Raw genomic sequence first — 6,710 nt, 5'->3', positions numbered from 1 at the left:
GCTCTCCTCTTTTTCTTTTTTTTTAATTCTGGGATTTATTCACCTTCTATAATTAAAACTTTGTAGCTTTGAGAGGAGCTCAGAGCTGACCAGGGTAGGTGGGAAGGAAGCTTGGCTTCCTCCATTGCCAGGGGCAACCAAGCCTCCTGCTCGCTCCAGCTCCGTGGCCACAGCTGGCTGAAAGCAGCTATCTGGGGTTTATTTACCTTCTATAGTTGAAACTTTATTGCTTTACGTGGAGCTCAGAGCAAGCTGCATGGTTTATTTACCTTCTATAATTGAAACTTTATTCCTTTAAGTGGAGCTCAGAGCAAGCTGCAGCAGGCAGGAAGCTTGGGTTCCTCCATCATTGGGGCAACCAAGCCTCCTGCTTGCTCCAACTCCGTGGCTGCAGGCCGGCATCTTGGTTGGGTTAATTTGTATATAGTTGCTGGTGGGCATGGCTTACAGCATAGCGAAGGTATGGTCAATTTGCATGTTTGTCTTTTATTAGTGTAGATATATATCATATACAATTAAAAAAATAATAAATGGGTATGTATATTTAACCATATTAGACACAATAAATATAATTGAACATATTAAAATCTAGAGGAATAGTGTGATTAACCACACAGAAAAATGTAAAGTTATCTTCACCCTACATTATATATCAAGAAACAAATTTCAATGAATTATATCAGTAAGGATAAAATTACAATTAAATGCAAATAAAAGAGTAAGTGCATATCTACTTACTGATGAGAAATATCATTAAAGGACATCCTAAGCAAAAGTCTTAATATAAAGAGAAACTTGATAATGTTAATAATTTACACAACATATAAACTTGTTTAAAATGTAAGAATTAAAATTAAATTTGGTACATCATTTTAATAAATATTACCCAGGGTATTATGTTTAAAATAAAAAGAAATTTGACAAACCACTAAGAAAACAAGTATACAATTAGAAAAGCAAGTGAGAAAACAAATAGACAATTTATACATGAACATATTTCTGTTAAATTTTATCTCAATAATATTTTTTAAAACTAAAATTAATTTTTGTCTCTGAAATAGACATATATTTTAATTCAAATAATCACAATTGGTGTAAAAGAGACATATTTTTGAAGGGACTAATTTGACCATATTTACCAATTGTATTAAAAATATTAACTTGGTCACATTTATCTTATGAGAATAATTAGACATGTACAAAAAGATTAGGAATAGATATTCATCTTCAAAAGGTAAAGAGAGTAATATAAGGAGCTTTAAAAGAATAAAAAATGTGCTGATTATATTTCATGTGTAATGTGATCTGAAAAAGAAAAATGTGTATGTGTAAGTGTAAATATGTAGAAGAAAGACTAAGGATGTACATCAGAAGAGCAAGTGAGACTATTGCTCCCAATCAAGATTGAGTAAAAGAACAGATAAAACAATTAAATATTAAAACAAAATACACGGGTCGGGGGTGGGAAACTTCAAGTACAAGATACTAGAAAGGACTGATTTCTAAGAACCTGGAAATTGGGCAGTTAACAAGGTGAGCCCTAAGATTGTTCCTACTTACTGCTTGGAGAAAGCTTCCAGGCCACAGGATAAGGAAGGAAGACCCAGTCAGAGCCAGGAGCTGAGGGACCATTAAAATCAGTCAGTTCAAACAGATCCAGAAACAATAGACATAACAATTAGGAGACAAGAACATTTCATAGTGTTTACTACCTTATTCCATATATTCAAGAAAATAGCTGGTTTGGTTCAGTGGATGGAGCATCGGCCTGTGGACTGAAGGGTTCTGGATTTGATTCCAGTCAGGGGCAAATGCCCCGGTTGTGGGCTGAATCCCCTGTTTGGGGCATGCAGGAGGCAGCCAATCAATGATTCTCTCTTAACATTGATGTTTCTATCTCTCTCTCCCTCTCCCTTCCACTATGAAATCAATAAAAAAGTAAAATAAAATAGAAGAAAGAATAACTTCAATAGAGTCATGAAGACATAAAAGGACCCAAATTAAACATTTTTGTAGATTCCATACGTTTCTTTTTTCTATTAAATTTATTGGGGCAACATTGGTTAATAAGATTACATAGTCTTCAAGTGTACATTTCTATGATACAAGATCTGTATATTGCATTGCATGTCTACCACCCAAAGTCAAACCATATGCACTGAGTGGCCAGATTATTATGACTACCCCATCAGTACAATGAAGTGAATTAGTTATGCAAATAATAATAATAACAATAATAGTAAAACCTTGAGAGTATTTGCTTAGGAAGTTTTCAATATTCAGTATTTTTGGAAGTGTCAATGAGGTACTGATGGGGTGGTCATAATAATCTTGCCACTGAGTGCATTAGGCTGCCCTTAACCCTTAACCCTCTTCCCTCTGGTAACCACCATACCATTGTTGTCTGTGTCTATGAATTTCGGTTTTATATATCACATATGAGGGAAACCTATGGTACTTTGCTTTTTCTGATTGAACTTCTCAGCTAGAAATTACAATGTCTGGGAGGAAAAACATAGTGGATAGGATTGGTGGCAGATTAAACATGACAGAGGAAAAGATTAGTGTACATGATGACTCACTTTGATTGCTGTTGTAACAAATTACTGCAGACAGCAATTTGTGCTTATTAAACACACACATCCATTATCTTATAAATCAAGGTATTGGATGGACTGCTTTTCTTCTGATGGTTCTTGAGAAGAATCTATTTTTTAATTGTTTTTTGTTTGTTTGTTTTGCCTTTTCAATTTCTAGAAGCTGCTCTCATTTCTTAGTTCATAGCCTCTTCCTTCATCTTCAAATCTAGCAATGGTGTGTCAAGTTCAATGTGTCAATGTGTCAATGATGTCCCTATCTATCATCTATTCTTCTGCCTCCTTTTCTGGCTTTTAAAAGCATATATGATTAAATGAGCACCCCAACCCCATATAAACTAGAATAATCACCCTATTTTAAAATTATCTAAAGTTAGGAGAGAAGAAATATTTCAAATAAATGACCTCAGCTTCCTCTTAAAGAAATGAAAGAGATTACATTAAACCCAAAATAATCAGAAGAAAGAAAATAAAATCAATTGCCACGACCTTCGTGGTGGGGTTCAGGATCTGAAGGAGGGGTTGACACACAAATAAAAATACTAACAAGAAATATGAATTTAGAAGGCATTGGGGAACAGGTGGAGCCTCTTTTTTGAAGAGACACAGCCGATAATGGGTCCAGTTTGCTTTTTATTCACTCTGAATACACATTTGCCCTTTAGCAATGCATACAGGCAGATCAAAGGTAAAGTTTGGTAAACAATGTAACAATTATCAGGTCCAGAAATTGCCTCAAGCCATTGCAATCACAGTAGGAGCAAAACTTGTGCTGATAATCAGCCCTCCTGAATTTCAAAGTCCATTGGCCTTCCAATGTCTTTCTTTGATGCTAACTGATGTGTGCTTTAGCTTCCAGCAATCAATCATAGTATAAATTAATAAAAAATAAAATATACAAATGTATATTGTTCATATTGAATATTAGGTTTACATATTTTTCTACTAGGTATTTTTCATAGAATGAAAGGCATATTCAAATTTTCAGAATTTAACAACTATATTTTTTTTAATCTCCAGGCTAAAAGATTTAAAACAAAGATTAGGTTTTAATAGAGGTCAAACAATACTCAATATTGAGATGTAATTATTAATAAAATCTTAAAACCAGTTCTGGGGGAAATAATATTCTTTATCAAGGCCATCTTTCAGAGGTGTGCACAATATAACAACTTCCAGGAATCTACTAATTAATTCCACAAGCATGTATCAAGCAACTATTTATTATGAACTTAGTGTAGTGGCACCTGAAGATACAGCAGTGAACCAGAAGGAGTGTGCTTCGGTGTTGCAGTAAAAAAGATATTGTCTGTGGCTACTGCAAATAGGACCTGGACCAAACTTCTCTGATGCTCTTCTCCATTTCCACCTGTTTTCCTCTTCCTACCCTGCCCCCTCGCCCTCCTTCTCCTACTTCTTCTTAATGAATATCTTTTGATGGAGTTTTTTAGAAAGGTTTCCCCTGTATAAGGGGCCACTCTCCGATAACTCAATTATTTTTCTCTTATCACACCCACCTCCTACTCAGGACACGGGCCCACAAGGTGCATATGTGCCTGTGTTGAGAGACTATTGCAAATCACCTAAGTTTACTAAGAGAGACTGAATCTGTTTTTCATAGTTCGTGCTATAAAAACACAAGATATTTTATTTTCTTCTCTGAGTCCTTTATCTGGTAGATATTTATAATTTACCTAATCTGAGTTCCATTTGGGAACCTGAGAGTTCTGACAATTTCAACATGTAAAGTTAGATCATTTTGTTAAGGAGCCTTAAAGGCCATCATTTACAGTTACATTTGAGTCCTTTTACACAAGCCTTTATTGCTAAGATAAAAATAACTCAAAGTAGACAATATCTTGGGTGATAACTGAAGCCTTACTCTTCTATAGGAAGATTACTTTGTTTTCTTCTTTTTTATCTTAGACAGTTTTATTTATGGCATCATGTTCACACTTGTTTATGCTATATTTACTAGTAGTTCTAACACCTGCTTCTTTGAAGCATAAGCTGAAGAGACACTTTTATGGTTCCGTGAGCTGTTTTTTGGTTGTTTTCATTTTTTACTGTTTTGTGGACATCGTTTTCCCTCAGAATTACCCAATTAGAGTAACCTCACGAATAAGGTCATTACAGCGTCTGTGTTTTTCAAATGCTTCTCCTGCAAGATTTTCTCCAGAACTCCCAATAAGGGGACCATCGCTGATGCCTTGTGAGTTCCCTTTAAGAGGAGTTATTTTTAGCAAAGACCTCCAGCGTCCTCCTGGTGATGCTCTAGAAAGGAACTTGAGCTTGAAAACATAGTCACTGTTCCAATGTCTTTGTAGGGCTAATTAACATAAGCCCCCAGATGCATATTAAATTAATCTAACAAGTTTTGGATGATAGTTCCCATCTGTAAGTTCTTTGTTCTGCCCCTGTATGGATCATTGGCCTTTCGCTACCTCAGATGTCTCAGTGAAGCAAACTGAAAATGAGATAAAGGTGTCAATGACCACTGCTGACAGAGTGAAACTAGGTGGGACAAGCTGTCCATGCAGTTAGTGTACTCCTGACCTGCTACACATACACCCTCTTGTTCCATCAAATTTACCAATGACCCTTTCCTCATTCAAACAACAGGTCAAAATGCTTATTCCTATCTTTGCTAATTTACAACAGCATGCCCACTCCTTAACATGTACCTCGCTATGGATTGTGGCCTTCAATTTTTATTTTAATATGATGTTTTGATGCTTTGGTTTGTTAAACTTTCATTTATATTTGGACATGCAATTTCCATGGTTAAATTTTTTTATAAGTAAGCAAGTCACTAAAATTACTTTGAATTATATTACAAGGATAAAACATGATAGAAATGTTAAAATAAAAATGAATCACATAAATTTAAGTTTTACCTCAAAAGACCAACTGGAAATTTGAATCATGTAGAATCATAGGCAGAAATATATGAACTAAAACGGCATAAATTCATCCATGGACCAGTAACAGCCATCGTTCATTAACTTTACTTTCAGCCTCTTTGATCAGAGGATGTAAGAAATTTAAGATTTAGCGAGACATTTAACTCATCCACAAAATCAGCCTTCTTTGTGGAATGGAGCTATAAGCAAAAAATAGTAAATGTGTTATTATTTTGAGGACCAATACATTTTGAATAAAATTTGCATCAGTTGAAAAATGTTTGGATTTAGAAAATGAAATAAATCTATTTAAGACTTCTTAGTTTTCAAAAACTTTTGCTTTTAGTTGCTAATATAAATGGCAAACATAAGACCCATTGGTAGTTGCTTTTAAAAAAAAACTATGACATGCAAATGCTTCAAAACACTTTCAAAGTCAAACACTTCTCCATAGTTCTAATGTGTAGATACAAATATTTACCTGGGCATATATAACTATCATGCAAACATGCTATATAAATGATAACAGTGTTAAAACAATGATGCTAAAATATCTTATAAAATTGAAAATATCCACATTAGAATAAAAATTATAAATATCTGTCATATTTAAATAGTAAGATTGTTCTTCTTAAAGGATTAAAATATCCTTACATATTTTATTTTGCATATGAACTGTCAGGCTATAAATTGTAAAGTACAAACCAGCAAAAAGTCTAACTGCATTATTAGGACACTAAGCTAGTTTGAATTTAAGGTGGAATTTTAATTCTGTATGTTTTATAGGATTATACGGTCTGGGTATGCATTTGGCATACACACATATCCATGTACTGAAACAATTATTTAATGATGTCTTAAATCCCAGTAAAAAGAGAGAAGACACTAGTGGCGGTCAGAGCTAAAACTGACCCAGAGGAGCCAGGATAGGAATTTGTAAAAGATATGACTGTTCCCAAGACCTCCAACTTTGAAAAGAGGAATTAATAGCTATAAAGGATGTGTGACAGCAGAATTTCTCAAACATTTGGCACATTATTTGTCCCAAACCACAAAATGATGTGTAAGCACTTCAGGAAAATCTCAGGAGTAAAGGAAATGGTTTCTACTTGCTAAAAAAGGGATCTCACAATTTGTCACCTTGGATAGATTCCATTTCATTTTTCGGTGAAATTTGTTTGTAAGTGTGAAGTGCGGAAATTTCCTTCAC

Source organism: Myotis davidii, unplaced genomic scaffold (genome assembly GCF_000327345.1).
Source record: "Myotis davidii unplaced genomic scaffold, ASM32734v1 scaffold1496, whole genome shotgun sequence".
Lineage (NCBI taxonomy): Eukaryota > Metazoa > Chordata > Mammalia > Chiroptera > Vespertilionidae > Myotis > Myotis davidii.
This window is presented reverse-complemented; position numbering follows the sequence as displayed.